The 19,253-nt window shown below is 43.6% G+C and overlaps 2 long non-coding RNA genes across 5 annotated transcripts in view; one reads left to right on the forward strand and one right to left on the reverse strand.

Annotated features, from left to right (window-relative positions):
- The window catches only part of LOC132487040 (uncharacterized), a 50,927-nt gene extending 44,061 nt beyond the window's left edge, over positions 1-6,866 (forward strand). The window contains exon 3 of one of the 2 annotated variants that reach the window (XR_009531503.1): positions 6,159-6,866. This is a non-coding gene — a long non-coding RNA (uncharacterized LOC132487040). Of the gene's footprint in view, positions 1-4,912; positions 5,327-6,158 lie in introns of those variants that run through there. The other variant, XR_009531504.1, reaches the window with a different exon arrangement.
- The window catches only part of LOC132487039 (uncharacterized), a 61,329-nt gene that overhangs the window by 5,525 nt on the left and 36,551 nt on the right, over positions 1-19,253 (reverse strand). For all 3 annotated transcript variants that reach the window (XR_009531500.1, XR_009531502.1, XR_009531501.1), the window contains 2 exons: positions 18,775-18,901; positions 7,674-7,799 (listed from right to left, as the gene is read on the reverse strand). This is a non-coding gene — a long non-coding RNA (uncharacterized LOC132487039). The remainder of the gene's footprint in view (positions 1-7,673; positions 7,800-18,774; positions 18,902-19,253) is intronic.

Raw genomic sequence — 19,253 nt, forward strand, 5'->3', positions numbered from 1 at the left:
AACCCGTGCCCCCTGCAGTGGAGTCTTAAGCACTGGACCGCCAGGGAAGTCCCTCTGGCAGATGAAACTTGAGTAATGCATAGAGGTTATTAGGCCACGAGGGAGAAAGTCGGTACCCAATTCCTGCAATACCCAGTTAGACCTAGAAATCCTCTCCGCTGTTTCTTTGTCTGGGGGAGTGAGAAAGCTAGGATTCCCTTAATCCTTTCAGAATCAATCAACAATCCTTCCTTAGATATTAAATGACCTAATTATTGCACAGTTGGTGAGCAGAACTGTAGTTTGTCTTTGGACACTTTATGCCTCTTTGACACTAATTGTTGCAGCAAGTGGACAGTGTCTCTTGGCAATCCTGTCCAGTTCTAGAACACAAAGTAAATTATCTACGTACTGAATCAGAGCAGAGTCATTAGGGAAGTGTACATCAGCCAAATAGGCTTTAAGTATTTGAGAAAAATAAGTAGGGCTTTCAGTATAGCCTTGTGGCATAACTGTCCAAGTAGATTGGCAATCTTCCCATGTAAAGGTGAAGAGGTATTGACTTTCTTTTTCTACTGGAATACTCAAGAATGCGCTCCGTAGGTCAACTACTGGGAAATAACAGGTGTCTGATGGGATGGCTGAGAGCAGTGTGGGAGGATTAGGGACGACAGGGTGGCGGGGAATCACAAGAGTACTTAGAGCCCTCAGGTCCTGAACCGACCTCCAGGCCTTTCCATCTGGTTTCTTACTGGTAAAATGGGAGTATTGCAGGGACTGGTGCAAGGAATTATAAGTCTTTTCTTAAGGAATTCCTGAATAATAGGTCTCATTCCTTTTAATGCCTCCGGTCTGCATGGCTATTGTCAGGTATTAGGTAGAGGCTTGGAATTATCCATAGTTACTTTAATAGGAGTAGCCATTTAAATTTTCCCAATATCTGAGGAAGATGACCATAATTCCTTAGGCACTTGTAATAGCAAATCATTTTTTTACTGAAGCCTAGTTGATTTACAATGTTGTGCCAGTCTCTGCTGTACAGCAAAGTGACTCAGTTTTATGTGTACAGTCTTTTTAAAATATTCTTTTCCATTATGGTTTATCCCAGGAGATTGGATATGGTTCCCTGCACTCTACAGTAGAAACTCGTCGTTTATCCATTCTAAATGTAATAGTTTGCGCCTACCAACCCTGAATTCCCATCCCTCTCCCTTCTCCCCGCACCGCTTGGCAACCACAAGTCTGTTCCCCTATGTCTGTGAGTCTGTTTCTGTTTTGTAGATACGTTCATTTGTGCCATATTTAATTTCCACACTTAAGTGATATGGTATTTGTCTTTCTCTGACTTACTCCACTTAGTATGATAATCGCTAGTTGCATCCATGTTGCTGCAAATGGCATTATTTCGTTCTTTTTTATGGCTAATATTCCATTGTATATATGTACCACATCTTCTTTATCCATTCCTCTGTCCGTGGACATTTAGGTTGTTTCCATGTCTTGGCTGTGAATAGTGCTACTATGAACATTGGGGTACATGTATCTTTTTGAATTATAATTTTGTCTGGATATATGCCCAGGACTGGGATTGCTGGATCATATGGTAACTCTATTTTTATTTTCTGAGGAAATCTCCATACTGTTCTCCATACTGGCTGCACCAACTTACATTCCCACCAACAGTGTAAGAGTGTTCCCTTTTCTCCACACCCTCTCCAGCATTTGTTATTTGTAGACTTTTTAATGATGGCCATTCTGACTGGTGTGAGGTGATTACCTCATTGTAGTTTTGATTTGCACTTTTCTAATAACTAGTGATGTCGAGCATCTTTTCTCATGCCTATTGGCCATTTGTGTCTTCTTTGGAGAAATGTCTATTACGGTCTTCTGCCCATTTTTCGACTGGGTTGTTTTTTTGTTGTTGAGTTGTAATGAGCTGTTCATATTGGGTTGGCCAATAAGATACTATGGAAAAACCCAAACTTTTTGGCCCACCCAATATATTTTGGAAATTAAGCCCTTGTCAGTCAGTCACATCATTTGCAGATATTTTCTCCTATTCCGTAGGTTGTCTTTTAGTTTTTTTGTTTGTTTATGGTTTCCTTTGCTGTGCAAAAGCTTGTAAGTTTAATGAGGTCCCATTTGTTTATTTTTGTTTTTGTTTCTATTGCCTTGGGAGACTGACTTAAGGGAACATTGGTACAGTTTATGTCAGAGACTGTTTTGCCTATGCTCTCTCCTAGGAGTTTCATGGTGTCATGTCTTATGTTTAACTCTTTAAGCCATCGTGAGGTTATTTTTGTGCATGGTGTAAGGGTGTGTTCTATCTCCATTGATTTACATGCAGCTGTCCTGTAACAGCAAATCATTAATTTCCTCTTGATTTGTCTGAATTTTGATTTTCATAACCATTCACTTTTCAGTAATTATGTTCTCAGCATCTACAGCTTCTAAATCTAAAATCATTTCACCTATTGGTGAAAAGGCAATAGGGGCATTATATGCCTCTAAAAGGTCTCATCCAATCAGATTAATTGGAGCACATTTCACCAAAAGGAATACATGTCTTCCTGTGACAGTTCCTAGCTGAACAATTATTGGTTCTGATTTTAAAACCTACACAGGAAAGTTTGAAACCCCTATCATTAGAATCGATTGTTTACCCCGAGCGAGAGGGCAGTGAATAAGGGTCGGATTAAGGACAGAGAATGGAGCCCCTGTGTCCACAGGGCCTTAGAAGTTTCCCCTCTGATAGTTATTTCAGTCTCCCCTAAGGTATTTGTGAGGAGGAGGGGAAAATACCCTCTCGTAATCCTCAGAGCACCCCCTCTTCCTTTTTAATTTTACCTTGTTCCAAGTCTCGCTTGAATTTGTGGCACTCCCTTTTAAAATGTACATGTTTTTTGCAATACAAGCAGGTGTGATCCTTTCAAGCCTGGCTGGAATTTGGGCAGGTGAGTTTTGGAGGGCGGCCAAACTGCTGTAGCTGCGCAGTCATAATCTCGGCAGCTTTTTCCTTCTCTCCTTTCCATAAGGTTTTAGAAAGCTTATCAGCAGTAGTGACAAGGGCATTAGTATGCATAGTAGCCCAATCAAGTTCATGTCTCTTAACCAGGCATACCAATTTTTCATCTAATCCTTTGAGAAAAATAGAATGTAATACTGAATCATTCTGATGGTTTACAAAACTCTCTGGATCCATGCCAGAGTGTTGTTTGAATGTTTTTTCAAATCTTTCAAATAATCAAATAGTTTCTCCTGGCCTCTATTTACACTGATGGACCTTTGCCCAATCTGTTTCTTCTCTCTTTTATTTCTAAAAAACACTTGTTTTATTTATTTATTTGGCTGCGTTGGGTCTTCGTTGTGGCATGCAGGATTTTTCAGTTGCGGCACGTGGGATCTAGTTCCCTGACCAGGAGTCGAACCCGGGCCCCCTGCATTGGGAGCGTGGAGTCTTAACCACTGGACTTCCAGGGAAGTCCCATGCCCAGTCTGTTTTCTGTGGGAAGATTTTTGGAATAGCCTGATATAACTTGTGGGCAACTTCTCTACATTTCTGGCAATCTGTAGCCTCACACTTATGGAAATCCTCCATAGGTGCTTTCCAATTTATGTCTTAGAGCCATTCTTAGAGCCATTCTTTTGCTTTACTTTCAGAGACTAGACAGTGTACGAGCTGGTACAACTCTGAATATCCAGGCTCGTAAGTTCTTACTGTAAGATCAAATTCCTTAGCAAAAGCTAAAGGGTCTCTGTAAGGGAGCTGGAAAATACTTAGTCAAGTTCCTAAGTTTTATCCTAGTCCAAGGGCTGTAGATAGAGCAGGTTCCCCTCTGCTCATGGGCTTCTCCTTACACTTGGTGTTGCTTTCATTTTCTACCTCGCATTCAATATATTTTTCTTTTGGTGTTGGAGGAGGGAGAGCAGGGCAACTCAGAAAGAAGAGAACATAAAGAAGCTGGAGACGGAGGTTGAGGCTTTCTCTAATTCAGCCACCACCGTTTCTAATCATTTTCGGTTTGTTTCTTACAATGAAGCCATTTTATTATTTCCTCATTTGTGAGGCTTCCAGGTCCCAATTAAAATATGCCTCCCTGGTGGCGCAGTGGTTGAGAGTCCGCCTGCCGATGCAGGGGACATGGGTTCGTGCCCCGGTCCGGGAATATCCCACATGCTGCGGAGTGGCTGGCCCCGTGAGCCATGTCCGCTGAGCCTGCGTGTCCGGAGCCTGTGCTCTGCAACGGGAGAGGCCGCAACAGTGAGAGGCCCGCGTACCGCAAAAAAAAAAAAAAAGCTTGTACACGGATGCTCAGAGCAGCAGGGGTTTTCTTCCACAACCAAAAGGTGGAAACAACCCCAATATCTATCTATCAACATACGAATGGATAGGCAAACTGTGGTGTACACACACACAGTGCAATCACACTCTGGATAGGCAAACTGTGGTGTACACACACACAGTGCAATCACACTCTGCCATAAAAAGGAAAGAGGTACTGACACATGCTGCACAAAAACATTATGCTGAGTAGACACTAGACCCAAATGATCACATATTGTGTGAATGGTTTTTTTTTGGTGGGGCGGGTGGCCATGCAGCCTGGCATGCGGGATCTTGGTTCCCCGACCAAGGGTCCAACCTGCACCCCCTGCAGGGAGAGTCTTAACCACTGGACCACCAGGGAAGTCCCCGTGTGACTGCCTGTAGAATGGGCAAATCCATACAGGCAGGAAGTAGAGGACCGCTTGCCGGGAAGGCTACAGGGGAAATAGGGAGCCACAGCCTAAAGGACACAGGGTGTGCTGGCGTGAGGAAGAGGCTTTCACATTAGAGATGGGGGTTGCACAGCACAGTGAACGGGCCAAATTGTATATTATTAAATGGTTAGCTGTAGGTTTTGTGAATTTCATCTCGATTTTTTTTTTACAGAGCCATGCAGATCTTTGCAAAAGACCATCTAGACTTGGGGATATTTCCACTGACTGTGTTTGGTAACCTAGGACCCTGTCTTCGGAGAAGAAACATTTTTATTTCTAGTAAATTTCTGTGTTACAGTTGCCCTACTCTCTTTAGAGGTTTAAATGCCACTGCAGGGACTTCCCTGGTGGCCCAATGGTTAAGACTCCATGCTCCCAATGCAGGGGGCCCGGGTTCGATCCCTGGTCAGGGAACTAGATCCTTCATGTGACAACTAACAGCCCCCATGCCGCAACTAAAGATCCCGTGTGCTGCAACTAAGACCCAGTGCAGCCACATAAATATATTTTAAAAATAAATGCAACTGCACAGCCATTGTCGCATCAGAGGATTCATCTGATCATTTTGCATCAAAAAAAAGAAGGCAGGCGAGACTAATCCTATTCCAAGTACAGACATTCTCTGGAAAACATCCAGATTACAAAATCTGTAATAAAGTTCTGGGTACCATACAGTAGGGTCTTGAAGCTGGACTTCATCTGCTTGTGGACAAGAGAAGGGGCTGACAAAAGACAGCTGCCTAACAGCCCAGCAGTTGACCTGGCACATACTGCTGGCACTCACAGAACGGTCGGTGGGTTCTGTTAATCCGTGGAGCATAAAACCACACCATTGCTCTGATGGGGATGGAGAACACCCATAAGGCCACTGTATAGTCATGTCTAAAAACACAAAAGTAGTGTCCAAACCAGAAATAAGATCAGCTCAGCACTCAAACCTATTGTATCTATATCTGCAGGAACTTTTTCCACTTTCCCCAATTACAAGTGAGCTCCACTCCATTTTTCCAGCTCTGTAGGTAAGAATTACTAACATTCTTTCCATACGCGACCCCATGAGTACATCCAATCCACAAATCCTGCCTCCTTACTCCTTGCACAAACCTGGCGAACACGAGGCGAGATCTCCTGATAAGGTCTCTCCCACCATCCTCCTGAGCTAACACATGGTTCCTCGCGGACTCACTGCAGTCAGTAAGCAGATGTTATTCAACCATAATTGTGCTGCTGGGTGTGAGGAATGAATAAAGATCCTCCCACATCTCACACTTACACGGTGAGGGCTTTTATGTCATGTAATGACGACGAAAGCCTTTCCCACATTCCTTATATTCCCAAGACTTCCATTATGAGTAGTCACGGGTCATCTAAGGGCAGAGCAATAAATAAGAACCTTGCCGTGTTCTTTCCCTTCATAGGTTTTCTGCTTGTGACCACTCCCATGTCTGAAAAGATGAGTGACGATAGAGTTCTGCCACATTCCTCTCGTGGCATTTACCAGGGAGACATGTTTCTGAAGAGGAGAGAAAAGGAAAGGCCATCCCACATTCCTGACATGGACAGGTTTTGTCTACAGCATCAGATCTCACATCAACGCTTAGATATGAGACCCGTCTAGCCTCACACTGAAGGCGGGGGTCTAGACTTGGGTTTCCACTGAAGCCCTCCCCGCCCCTGCACTCGGTACATTGGTAGGATTCGACTCCAGGAGGGTGTCTTTGTTTCACAGCAAGACTGTAGTCTCGCTTTGGTTTCTCCCCACTGATCACCTACATCACTGTTGTTCCACATATGGACGATGTACATTCATAATCGGGCTTCCCTGGTGGCGTAGGGGTTAAGCTTCCGCCTGCTAATGCAGGGGACACAGGTTCCAGCCCTGGTCTGGGAAGATCCCACATGGCACGGAGCAACTGAGCCCATGAGCCACAACTACCGAGCCTGCGCTCGACAGCCCGTGAGCCACAACTGAGCCCACGAGCCACAACTACTGAAGCCCGCGCGCCTAGAGCCCATGCTCAGCAACAAGAGAAGCCACTGCACTGAGAAGCCCGTGCACCGCAACGAAGATCCAACGCAGGCAAAAATAAATAAATAAATAATATTTTAAAAAATTCATAATCATTAATGATGAAAGGACTGACAGTTTTTTACGATTATTATAACTACACATTTCCCAATATTTGTGACTGTTTATGTTTTTGATGCTGCAGTGTGTTTTAAGCATAGGATTCCTCAGATAAGGGTGCCCCAACCCAACATTTGAAAACTATGCTCGCTTATCAGTTTAAGGAGCCTCCAGAGACAAATAAAAAGTCAGCTTAGGGACTTCCCTGGTGGTCCAGGGGTTAAGGCTCCATGCTCCCAATGCAGTGGGGGGCCTGGGTTGGATCCCCGGTGGGGGAACTAGATAACTGCATGCTGCAAGGAAGATCTCGCACGTGGCAATGAAGATCCCGCGTGCCTGCAACTAAGACCCAGTGCAGCCAAACAAGTATTTTTTAAAAAGTCAGCTTAAAACATCTTAAAAGATGTTTAGGGCTTCCCTGGTGGCGCAGTGGTTGAGAGTCCGCCTGCCGATGCAGGGGACACAGGTTCGTACCCCGGTCCAGGAAGATCCCACATGCTGCGGAGCGGCTGGGCCCGTGAGCCATGGCCACTGAGCCTGTGCGTCCAGAGCCTGTGCTCCGCAACGGGAGAGGCCACAACAGTGAGAGGCCTGCTTACCGCAAAAAAAAAAAAAAAGATGTTAAGAAGATCTTTGTTTTCAAAGTAAAGCTGTTCATTAGTCTCAAGACTCCATGAGGCCTGTGACCACGTCTGTGTGTTTGCTAACATGTGCCCGTTTCTCAGCCCAAATCTTGGAACAAGGTCAACAGAGTAAGATAGGTTGTTCTCTAAAAGGACAAGTGAAGGAATGATGCCACCCCTACCTGCTGAGGCCAAGTTCCTGAAGGTTTGAAGCATCACACCTCTGTAGAGTTCCTCTGAACAGGACTTAGCAAAGCCCACTCTGCCCAGGTGAAGTCTGCAGCCACATCCTCAAAGACCACTGAGTCCTGAAACAGAACACATTTTAGAGCAACAAACCCACGTCCTCCAGTGCGAGCAGGAAGGCTGGTGCAGTTCACAGCCCAGGGGAACTGGACTCAGTCATACTATGTTCACCCAAGGCTCTGTCATCCCCCAGCTTCAAACCTAAGCCTTAGGAGTCAGACCTTTCCACTCTATCCAGAGTCCTCTTGTTCACTGATCTCATCACATCCCATAGATCAAACAGCACCTGTGACATCTTTTTTTTTTTTTTTTCCAAGCCACAGCAGCATGCAAGATCCTAGTTCCCTGACCACAGATTGAACCCATGCCCCCTAAAGTGGAAGCATGGAGTCTTAAGCACTGGACTGCCAGGGAATTCCCCAAGCACCTTTGACATCTTGAACTTATTTCCCCAGCAGTTAGACTGTGACCATTCCTGGTTTATTTCGTCCCCATGTGCACTATGAAGAAATGACAGACATGCTCTAGAAATGAACCATGTCTGCATCAAGATCACCCATTTCAACTGACAACAACTATTTTTATCTCCCTTTTCCTTGCCCAACACAGCTATCAGCACATGAGACAAGCATCAGATCTACAGACGTGGTTAACAATGGGAAAACACTGAAGGGCTGGGGAGGTGGTATTCTTTTTAATGCACCTTCCAAACTGTCAGAAACCCAGAGGGAAATCAGAACAGCCACCACCAGTCTTGACTGGCCATCTTTCTGGAAGAACACTAGGCCATTAAGAGAACACTAGGCCTACCGTGCACCGCAACGAAGAGTAGCCCCCGCTCGCCACAACTAGAGAAAGCCACGTGCAGCCACGAATACCCAGAGCAGCCAAAAACAACTAAATAAATAAAATAAATTAAAACTATACACACACACACACACACTGCATGGCATTAAAAGCCGATAAAATATTGCAGAAAAAAGAGATGTGAACATAAGGATGGGTCTTTACTGCAAAGATGTGAACTCTGCAATAAAGTATCAAAAAATGTGGAGAGAGAGAGAGGGGAAGATGGCGGAAGAGTAAGACGCGGAGATCACCTTCCTCCCCACAGATACACCAGAAATTCATCTACACGTGGAACAACTCCTACAGAACACCTACTGAACGCTGGCAGAAGACCTCAGACCCCCCAAAAGGCAAGAAACTCCCCACGTACGTGGGTAGGGCAAAAGAGAAAAGAATAAACAGAAAAGGATAGGGACGAGACCTGCACCAGTGGGAGGGAGCTGTGACTGAGGAAAAGTTTCCACACACTAGAAGCCCCTTCACGGGTGGAGACTGCGGGGGGCGAAGGGGGGAAGCTTCAGAGCCACGGAGGAGAGCGCAGCCACAGGGGTGCAGAGGGCAAAGCGGAGAGATTCCCGCACACAGGATCAGTGCCGACCGGCACTCACCAGCCCGAGAGGCTCGTCGGCTCGGCCGCCAGGGCGAGCGGGGGCTGGGAGCTGAGGCTCCCAGCCATGGCTAGCCAGGAGGGAGTCCGGGAAAAAGTCTGGACCTGCTGAAGAGGCAAGAGACTTTTTCTTCCCTTTTTGTTTCCTGGTGCGCAAGGAGAGGGGATTAAGAGCGCTGCTTAAAGGAGCTCCAGAGACGGGTGCGAGCCACGGCTAATAGCGCAGACCCCAGCAACGGGCGTGGGACGCTGTGGCTGCTGCTGCCGCCGCCAAGAGGCCTGTGTGCAAGCGCAGGTCACTGTCCACGCCCCCCTTCCAGGGAGCCTGTGCAGCCCGCCACTGCCAGGGTCCCAGGATTCAGGGACCACTTCCCCAGGAGAGCGCATGGCGTGCCTCGGGCTGGTGCAACGTCACGCCGGCCTCTGCCGCCACAGGCTTGCCCCGCACTCCGTACCCCTCCCTCCCCCGGCCTGAGTGAGCCAGAGTCCCCGAAGCAGCTGCTCCTTTAACTCCGTCCTGTCTAAGCGAAGAACAGAAGCCCACCGGCGACCTACACACAGAGGCGGGGCCAAATCCAAAGCTGAGACCCAGGAGCTGTGAGAATAAAGAAGAGAAAGGGAAATCTCTTCCAGCAGTCTCCGAAGCAGCGGATTAAACCTCCACAATCAACTTGATGTACCATGCATCTGTGGAACATATGAATAGACAACGAATCATCCCAAATTGAGGAGGTGGACTTTGAGAACAAGATTTATGATTTTTTCCCCTTTTCCTCTTTTTGTGTGTATGTGTATGCTTCTGCGTGAGATTTTGTTTGTACAGCTTTGCTTCCACCATTTGTCCTAGGGTTCTATCCGTCCGTTTTTTGTTTTCTTAATTTTTTTTCTTAATAATTATTTTTTATTTTAATAACTTTATTTTATCTTTATTTTACTTTATCTTCTTTCTTTCTTTCCTTCCTTCCCTCCTTTAGACAACGAATCATCCCAAATTGAGGAGGTGGACTTTGAGAACAAGATTTATGATTTTTTCCCCTTTTCCTCTTTTTGTGAGTGTGTATTTGTATGCTTCTGCATAAGATTTTGTCTGTACAGCTTTGCTTCCACCGTTTCTCCTAGGGTTCTATCTGTCCATTTTTTGGTTTTTAAAAAATTTTTTTTCATAATTATTTTTTATTTTAATAACTTCATTTTATTTTACTTTATCTTCTTTCCTTCCTTCCCTCCCTCCCTCCCTTAGACAACAAATGACCCCAAATTGAGGAGGTGGACTTTGAGAACAAGATTTATGATTTTTTCCCCTTTTCCTCTTTTTGTGAATGTGTATGTGTATGCTTCTGTGTGAGATTTTGTCTATATAGCTTTGCTTCCACTATTTGTCCCAGGGTTCTATCCATCCGTTTTTTTTAAATTTCTTTAAAATAATTATTTATTATAATAACTTTATTATATTTTATCATACTTTATTTTACTTTATCTTCTCTTTTTTTCCTACCTTCCCTCCTTCCTCCCTCCCTCCCTTCTTTCTTTCCTTCTTTCTACTTCTACTAATTCTTTCTACTTTTTCTCCCTTTTATTCAGAGCCATGTGGATGAAAGGTCTTGGTGCTGCAGCCAGAAGTCAGTGCTGTGCCTCTGAGGTGGGAGAGCCAACTTCAGGACACTGGTCAACAAGAGACCTCCCAGCTCCACATAATATCAAATGGCGAAAATCTCCCAGAGATCTCCATCTCAACACCAGCACCCAACTTCACTCAATGACCAGCAAGCTACAGTGCTGGACACCATATGCCAAACAACTAGCAAGACAGAAACACAACCCCACCCATTAGCAGAGTGGCTGCCTAAAATCATAATAAGGCCACAGACACCCCAAAACACACCACCAGACGTGGACCTGCCCACCAGAAAGACAAGATCCAGCCTCATCCACCAGAACACAGGCACTAGTCCCCTCCACCAGGAAGCCTACACAACCCACTGAAACAACCTTGGCCACTGGGGACAGACACCAAAAACAATGGGAACTACGAACCTGCAGCCTGCAAAAAGGAGACCGCAAACACAGTAACATAAGCAAAATGAGAAGACAGAAAAACACACAGCAGGTGAAGGAGCAAGATAAAAACCCACCAGACCTAACAAATGAAGAGGAAATAGGCAGTCTACCTGAAAAAGAATTCAGAATAATGATAGTAAAGATGATCCAAAATCTTGGAAATAGAATAGACAAAATGCAAGAAACAGTTAACAAGGACCTAGAAGAACTAAAGATGAATCAGGCAACAATGAGCAACACAATAAATGAAATTAAGAATACTAGATGGGATCAATAGCAGAATAACTGAGGCAGAAGAACGGATAAGTGACCTGGAAGATAAAATGTGGAAATAACTGCTGCAGAGTAGAATAAAGAAAACAGAATGAAAAGAACTGATGACAGTCTCAGAGACCTCTGGGACAACATTAAACGCACCAACGTTCGAATTATAGGGGTTCCAGAAGAAGAAGAGAAAAAGAAAGGGACTGAGAAAATATTTGAAGAGATTATAGTTGAAAACTTCCCTAATATGGGAAAGGAAGTAGTTAATCAAGTCCAGGAGGCACAGAGAGTCCCATACAGAATAAATCCAAGGAGAAATACACCAAGACATATTAATCAAACTGTCAAAAATTAAACACAAAGAAAACATATTAAAAGCAGCAAGGGAAAAACAACAAATAACATACAAGGGAATCCCCATAAGGTTAACAGCTGATCTTTCAGCAGAAACTCTACAAGCCAGAAGGGAGTGGCAGGACATATTTAAAGTGATGAAGGAGAAAAACCTGCAACCAAGATTACTCTACCCAGCAAGTATCTCATTCAGATTTGATGGAGAAATTAAAACGTTTACACACAAGCAAAAGCTGAGAGAGTTCAGCACCACCAAACCAGCTTTACAACAAATGCAACAAAAAAAAGGAACTTCTCTAGGCAAGAAACACAACAGAAGGAATATACCTACAATAACGAACCCAAAGCAATTAAGGAAATGGGAATAGGAACATACATATCAATAATTACCTTAAATGTAAATGGACTAAATGCTCCCACCAAAAGACACAGATTGGCTGAATGGATACAAAAACAAGACCCATATATATGCTGTCTACAAGAGACCCACTTCAGACCTAGAGACACATACAGATTGAAAGTAAGGGGATGGAAAAAGATATTCCATGCAAATGGAAATCAAAAGAAAGCTGGAGTAGCAATTCTTATATCAGACAAAATAGACTTTAAAATAAAGACTATTAGGGCCTCCCTGGTGGCGCAGTGGTTAAGAGTCCGCCTGCCGATGCAGGGGATACGGGTTCGTGCCCCGGTCTGGGAGGATCCCATATGCCGCGGAGCGGCTGGGCCCGTGAGCCATGGCCGCTGGGCCTGCGCATCCGGAGCCTGTGCTCCGCAACGGGAGAGGCCACAACAGTGAGAGGCCCGCATACCGCAAAAAAAAGAAAAAAAAAAAAAGAAAGAAAAAATTAAAAAAAATAAAAAATAAAAATAAAAAAAATAAAATAAAATAAAGACTATTAGAAGAGACAAAGAAGGACACTACATAATGATAAAGGGATCGATCCAAGAAGAAGATATAACAATTGTAAATATTTATGCACCAAACATAGGAGCACCTCAATACATAAGGCAAATACTAACAGCCATAAAAGGGGAAATCGACAGTAACACAATCATAGTAGGGGACTTTAACACCCCACTTTCACCAATGGACAGATCATCCAAAATGAAAATAAATAAGGAAACACAAGCTTTAAATGATACATTAAACAAGATGGACTTAATTGATATTTATAGACATTCCATCCAAAAACAACAGAATACACATTTTTCTCAAGTGCTCATGGAACATTCTCCAGGATAGATCATATCTTGGGTCACAAATCAAGCCTTGGTAAATTTAAGAAAATTGAAATTGTATCAAGTATCTTTTCCGACCACAATGCTATGAGACTAGACATCAATTACAGGAAAAGATCTGTAAAAAATACAAACACATGGAGGCTAAACAATACACTACTCAATAACGAAGTGATCACTGAAGAAATCAAAGAGGAAATTTAAAAATACCTAGAAACAAATGACAATGGAGACACGACGACCCAAAACCTATGGGACGCAGCAAAAGCAGTTCTAAGGGGGAAGTTTATAGCAATACAATCCCACCTTAAGAAACAGGAAACATCTCGAGCAAACAACCTGACCCTGCACCTAAAGCAATTAGAGAAAGAAGAACAAAAAACCCCTAAAGCTAGCAGAAGGAAAGAAATCATAAAGATCAGATCAGAAATCAATGAAAAAGAAATGAAGGAGACGATAGCAAAGATCAATCAAACTAAAAGCTGGTTCTTTGAGAAGATAAACAAAATTGACAAACCATTAGCCAGACTCATCAAGAAAAAAAGGGAGAAGACTCAAATCAATAGAATTACAAATGAAAAAGGAGAAGTAACAACTGACACTGGAGAAATACAAAGGATCATGAGAGATTACTACAAGCAACTCTATGCCAATAAAATGGACAACCTGGAAGAAATGGACAAATTCTTAGAAATGCACAACCTGCCAAGACTGAATCACGAAGAAATAGAAAAATGAACAGACCAATCACAAGCACTGAAATTGAAACTGTGATTAAAAATCTTCCAACAAACAAAAGCCCAGGACCAGATGGCTTCACAGGTGAATTCTATCAAACATTTAGAGAAGAGCTAACACCTATCCTTCCCAAACTCTTCCAAAATACAGCAGAGGGAGGAACACTCCCAAACTCATTCTACGAGGCCACCATCACCTTGATACCAAAACCAGACAAGGATGTCACAAAGAAAACTACAGGCCAATATCACTGATGAACATAGATGCAAAAATCCTCAACAAAATAACAGGAAACAGAATCCAACAGCACATTAAAAGGATCATACACCATGATAAGTGGGGTTTATTCCAGGAATGCAAGGATTCTTCAATATATGCAAATCAATCAATGTGATACACCATATTAACAAATTGAAGGAGAAAAACCATATGATCATCTCAATAGATGCAGAGAAAGCTTTTGACAAAATTCAACACCCATTTATGATAAAAACCCTGCAGAAAGTAGGCATAGAGTGAACTTTCCTCAACATAATAAAGGCCATATATTGACAAACCCACAGCCAACATCATCCTCAGTGGTGGAAAACTGAAACCATTTCCACTAAGATCAGGAACAAGACAAGGCTGCCCACTCTCACCACTCTTATTCAACATAGTTTTGGAAGTTTTAGCCACAGCAATCAGAGAAGAAAAGGAAAAGGAATCCAAATCGGAAAAGAAGAAGTAAAGCTCTCACTGTTTGCAGATGACATGATACTATACATAGAGAATCCAAAAGATGCTACCAGAAAACTACCAGAGGGCCTCCCTGGTGGCGCAAGTGGTTGAGAGTCCGCCTGCCGATGCAGGGGATACGGGTTCGTGCCCCGGTCTGGGAGGATCCCATATGCCGCGGAGCGGCTGGGCCCGTGAGCCATGGCCGCTGAGCCTGCGCGTCCGGAGCCTGCGCGTCCGGAGCCTGTGCTCCGCAACGGGGGAGGCCACAACAGTGAGAGGCCCGCATACCGCAAAAAAAAAAAAAAAAAAAAAAAAAAAAAAAAAAAAAAACTACCAGAGCTAATCAATGAATCTGGTAAAGTAGCAGGATACAAAATTAATGCACAGAAATCTCTGGCATTCCTGTACACTAATGATGAAAAATCTGAAAGTAAAATCAAGAAAACACTCCCATTTACCATTGCAACAAAAAGAATAAAATATCTAGGAATAAACCTACCTAAGGAGACAAAAGACCTGTATGCAGAAAATTATAAGACACTGATTAAAGAAATTAAAGATGATACAAATAGATGGAGAGATATACCATGTTCCTGGATTGGAAGAATCAATATTGTGAAAATGACTCTACTAGCCAAGCAATCTACAGATTCAATGCAATCCCTATCAAACTACCACTGGCATTTTTCACAGAACTAGAACAAAAAATTTCACAATTTGTATGGAAAAACAAAAGAGCCCGAATAGCCAAAGCAATCTTGAGAAACAAAAACGGAAGTGGAGGAATCAGGCTCCCTGACTTCAGACTATACTACAAAGCTACAGTAATCAAGACAGTATGGTACTGGCACAAAAACAGAAAGATAGATCAACTGAACAGGATAGAAAGCCCAGAGATAAACCCACGCACATATGGTTACCTTATCTTTGATTAAGGAAGCAGGAATGTACAGTGGAGAAAGGACAGCCTCTTCAATAAGTGGTGCTGGGAAAACTGGACAGGGACATGTAAAAGTATGAGATTAGATCACTCCCTAACACCATACATAAAAATAAGCTCAAAATGGATTAAAGACCTAAATATAAGGCCAGAAACTATCAAACTCTAAGAGGAAAACAGAACACTCTATGACATAAATCACAGCAAAATCCTTTTTGACCCACCTCCTAGAGAAATGGAAATAAAAACAAAAATAAACAAATGGGACCTAATGAAACTTCAAAGCTTTTGCACAGCAAAGGAAACCATAAACAAGACCAAAAGACAACCCTCAGAATGGGAGAAAATATTTGCAAATGAAGCAACTGACAAAGGATTAATCTCCAAAATTTATAAGCAGCTCATGCAGCTCAATAACAAAAAAACAAACAACCCAATCCAAAAATGGGCAGAAGACCTAAATAGACATTTCTCCAAAGAAGATATACAGACTGCCAACAAACACATGAAAGAATGCTCAACATCATTAATCGTTAGAGAAATGCAAATCAAAACTACAATGAGATATCATCTCACACCAGTCAGAATGGCCATCATCAAGAAATCTAGAAACAATAAATGCTGGAGAGGGTGTGGAGAAAAGGGAACACTCTTGCACTGCTGGTGGGAATGTGAATTGATAACAGCCACTATGGAGAACAGTATGGAGGTTCCTTAAAAAACTACAAATAGAACTACCATATGACCCAGCAATCCCACTACTGGGCATATACCCTGAGAAAACCATAATTCAAAAAGAGTCATGTACCAAACTGTTCACTGCAGCTTTATTTACAATAGCCTGGAGATGGAAACAACCTCAGTGTCCATCATCCGATGAATGGATAAAGAAGATGTGGCACATATATACAATGGAATATTAGTCATAAAAAGAAACGAAATTGAGCTATTTGTAATGAGATGGATAGGCCTAGAGTCTGTCATACAGAGTGAAGTAGGTCAGAAAGAGAAAGACAAATACCGTACGCTAACATATATATGGAATTTAAGAAAAAAATGCCATGAAGAACCTAGGGGTAAAACAGGAGTAAAGACACAGACCTACTTGAGAATGGACTTGAGGATATGGGGAGGAGGAAGGGTAACCTGAGACTGGCATGGATATATATACACTACCAAACGTAAGGTAGATAGCTAGTGGGAAGCAGCCGCATAGCACAGGGAGATCAGCTCAGTGCTTTGTGACCGCCTGGAGGGGTGGGATAGGGAGGGTGGGAGGGAGGGAGACGCAAGAGGGAAGAGATATGGGAACAGATGTATATGTATAACTGTTTCACTTTGTTATAAAGCAGAAACTAATACACGGTTGTGAAGCAAATATACTCCAATAAAGTTGTAAAACAAAAAAAATGTAGAGAGCATCTGTGAGCTGTGAAAGGACCCCTAACAACCAACTACACATGTAACTGGATTCCCAAATGAGAGAAGGAAGCTAGAAGAAAATCTTCTAGCTATAATAATCAAAATTATTGCTAAGAATTTTTCCAAGGGAATGAAAAATATAAAGCCCAGATCTAAGAAGGTTGACAATCACCATGCACAGGAAACAAAGAAATCTACACCAAGCCTTGTCATAATTGTATTTCTCAAAACCAGAGATGAGGGAATTCCCCAGCTGTACAGTGGTTAGGACTCCATGCTTTCACTGCCCAGGGCCTGGGTTCCATCCCTGGTCAGGGAACTAAGATCCCACAAGCCATGCAGTGAGGCAAAACAAAACAAAAACCACAGATGAATATCTTGAAAGCACCCAGAGAAAAACAACACATAACACAGATGAACAAACATAAGGTTGATACATGAGTTCTCACTGGAAATAATGCCAGTGCAAACACATTGCAGTAACATATTGAAAATACTCAGAAAAATTGTATGTCACAGAAAATGTCTATACTAAGAGGAAGCACCTTTCTACACTATGGAAACTGAGTCAGACACACAAATGCTGAAAAAAATCCATCCCCAGCAAACTGGCACTACCAGAAAAGGGAAAGGAAGTCAATCAGGCAGAAGAGACAGGACACCAGCTAGAATGGGAGATCTGTACAAAAGCTTGGAGGTTCTGGATGTGTGGCTACATGGACATAGATGTAAGATGGGGGACTTCCCTGGTGGTACAGTAGTTAAGAATCTTCCTTCCAATGCAGGGGACACAGGTTTGATCCCTGGTCAGGGAACTAGGATCCCGGATGCCGCAGGGCAACTAAGCCTGTGCACCACAACTACTGAGCCTGAGCTCTAGAGCCCGCGAGCCACAACTACTGAGCCTGTGAGCCACAACTACTGAAGCCTGTGCGCCTAGAGTCCATGCTCTGCTACAAGAGAAGCCACTGCAATGAGAAGCCAGCGCACCACAACGAAGATCCAACGCGGCCATAAATAAATAAATATTTTTAAAATTCATAATCATTAATGATATAAGGACTGATAGTTTTTCACGATTATTATAACTACACATTTCCCAATATTTGTGACTGTTTGTTTTTGATGCTGCAGTGTGTCTTAAGCATAGTATTCCTCGGATAAGGATGCCCCAACCCAACATTTGAAAACTATGCTCACTTATCAGTTTCAGGAGCCACAAAGGAGAAATAAAATTCAGCTTAGGGACTTCCCTGGTGGTCCAGTGGTTAAGGCTCCACGCTCCCAATGCACGGGGGGCCTGGGTTTGATCCCTGGTGGGGGAACTAGATAACCGCATGCTGCAAGCAAGATCTCGCACGTGGCAATGAAGATCCCGCGTGCCACAACTAAGACCCAGTGCAGCCAAATATTTTTTTTTAAAAGTCAGCTTAGGGCTTCCCTGGTGGCGCAGTGGTTGAGAGTCCGCCTGCCGAGGCAGGGGACACGGGTTCATGCCCCGGTCCGGGAAGATCCCATATGTCGCGGAGCGGCTGGGCCCGAGAGCCATGGCCGCTGAGCCGGCACGTGAAGCCTGTGCTCCACAACGGGAGAGGCCACAACGGTGAGAGGGCCGTGTACAGCAAAAAAAAAAAAGTCAGCTTAAAACATCTTAAACGATGTTTAAGCAGATCTTTGTTTTCGTAAAGCTGTTCATTAGTCTCAAGGCTCCATGAGGCCTCTGAACACGTCTGTGTGTTTGCTAACATGTGCCCGTTTCTCAGCCCAAATCTTGGAACAAGGTCAACAGAGTAAGGTAAGTTGTTCTCTAAAAGGACAAGTGAAGGAATGATGCCACCCCTACCTGCTGAGGCCAAGATCCTGAAGGTTCGAAGCATCACATTCTCTGTAGAGTCCCTCTGAGTAGGACTTAGCACAGCCCACTCTGCCCAGGTGAAGTCCGCAGCCACATCCTCAAAGACCACTGAGTCCTGAAACAGAACACATATTTTAGAGCAACAAACCCACGTCCTCCAGTGCGAGCAGGAAGGCTGGTGCAGCTCACAGCCCAGGGGAACTGGACTCAGTCATACTATGTTCACCCAAGGCTCTGTCGTCCCCCAGCTTCAAACCTAAGCCTTAGGAGTCAGACCTTTCCACTCTATCCAGAGTCCTCTTGTTCACTGATCTCATCACATCCCATAGATCTAAAAGCACCTGTGACATCTTTTTTTTTTTTTTTCCCAAGCCACAGCAGCATGCAAGATCCTAGTTCCCCAACCACAGATTGAACCCACGCCCCCTAAAGTGGAAGCATGGAGTCTTAAGCACTGGACTGCCAGG

The sequence above is a fragment of the Mesoplodon densirostris genome, chromosome 3, assembly GCF_025265405.1.
Source record: "Mesoplodon densirostris isolate mMesDen1 chromosome 3, mMesDen1 primary haplotype, whole genome shotgun sequence".
Lineage (NCBI taxonomy): Eukaryota > Metazoa > Chordata > Mammalia > Artiodactyla > Ziphiidae > Mesoplodon > Mesoplodon densirostris.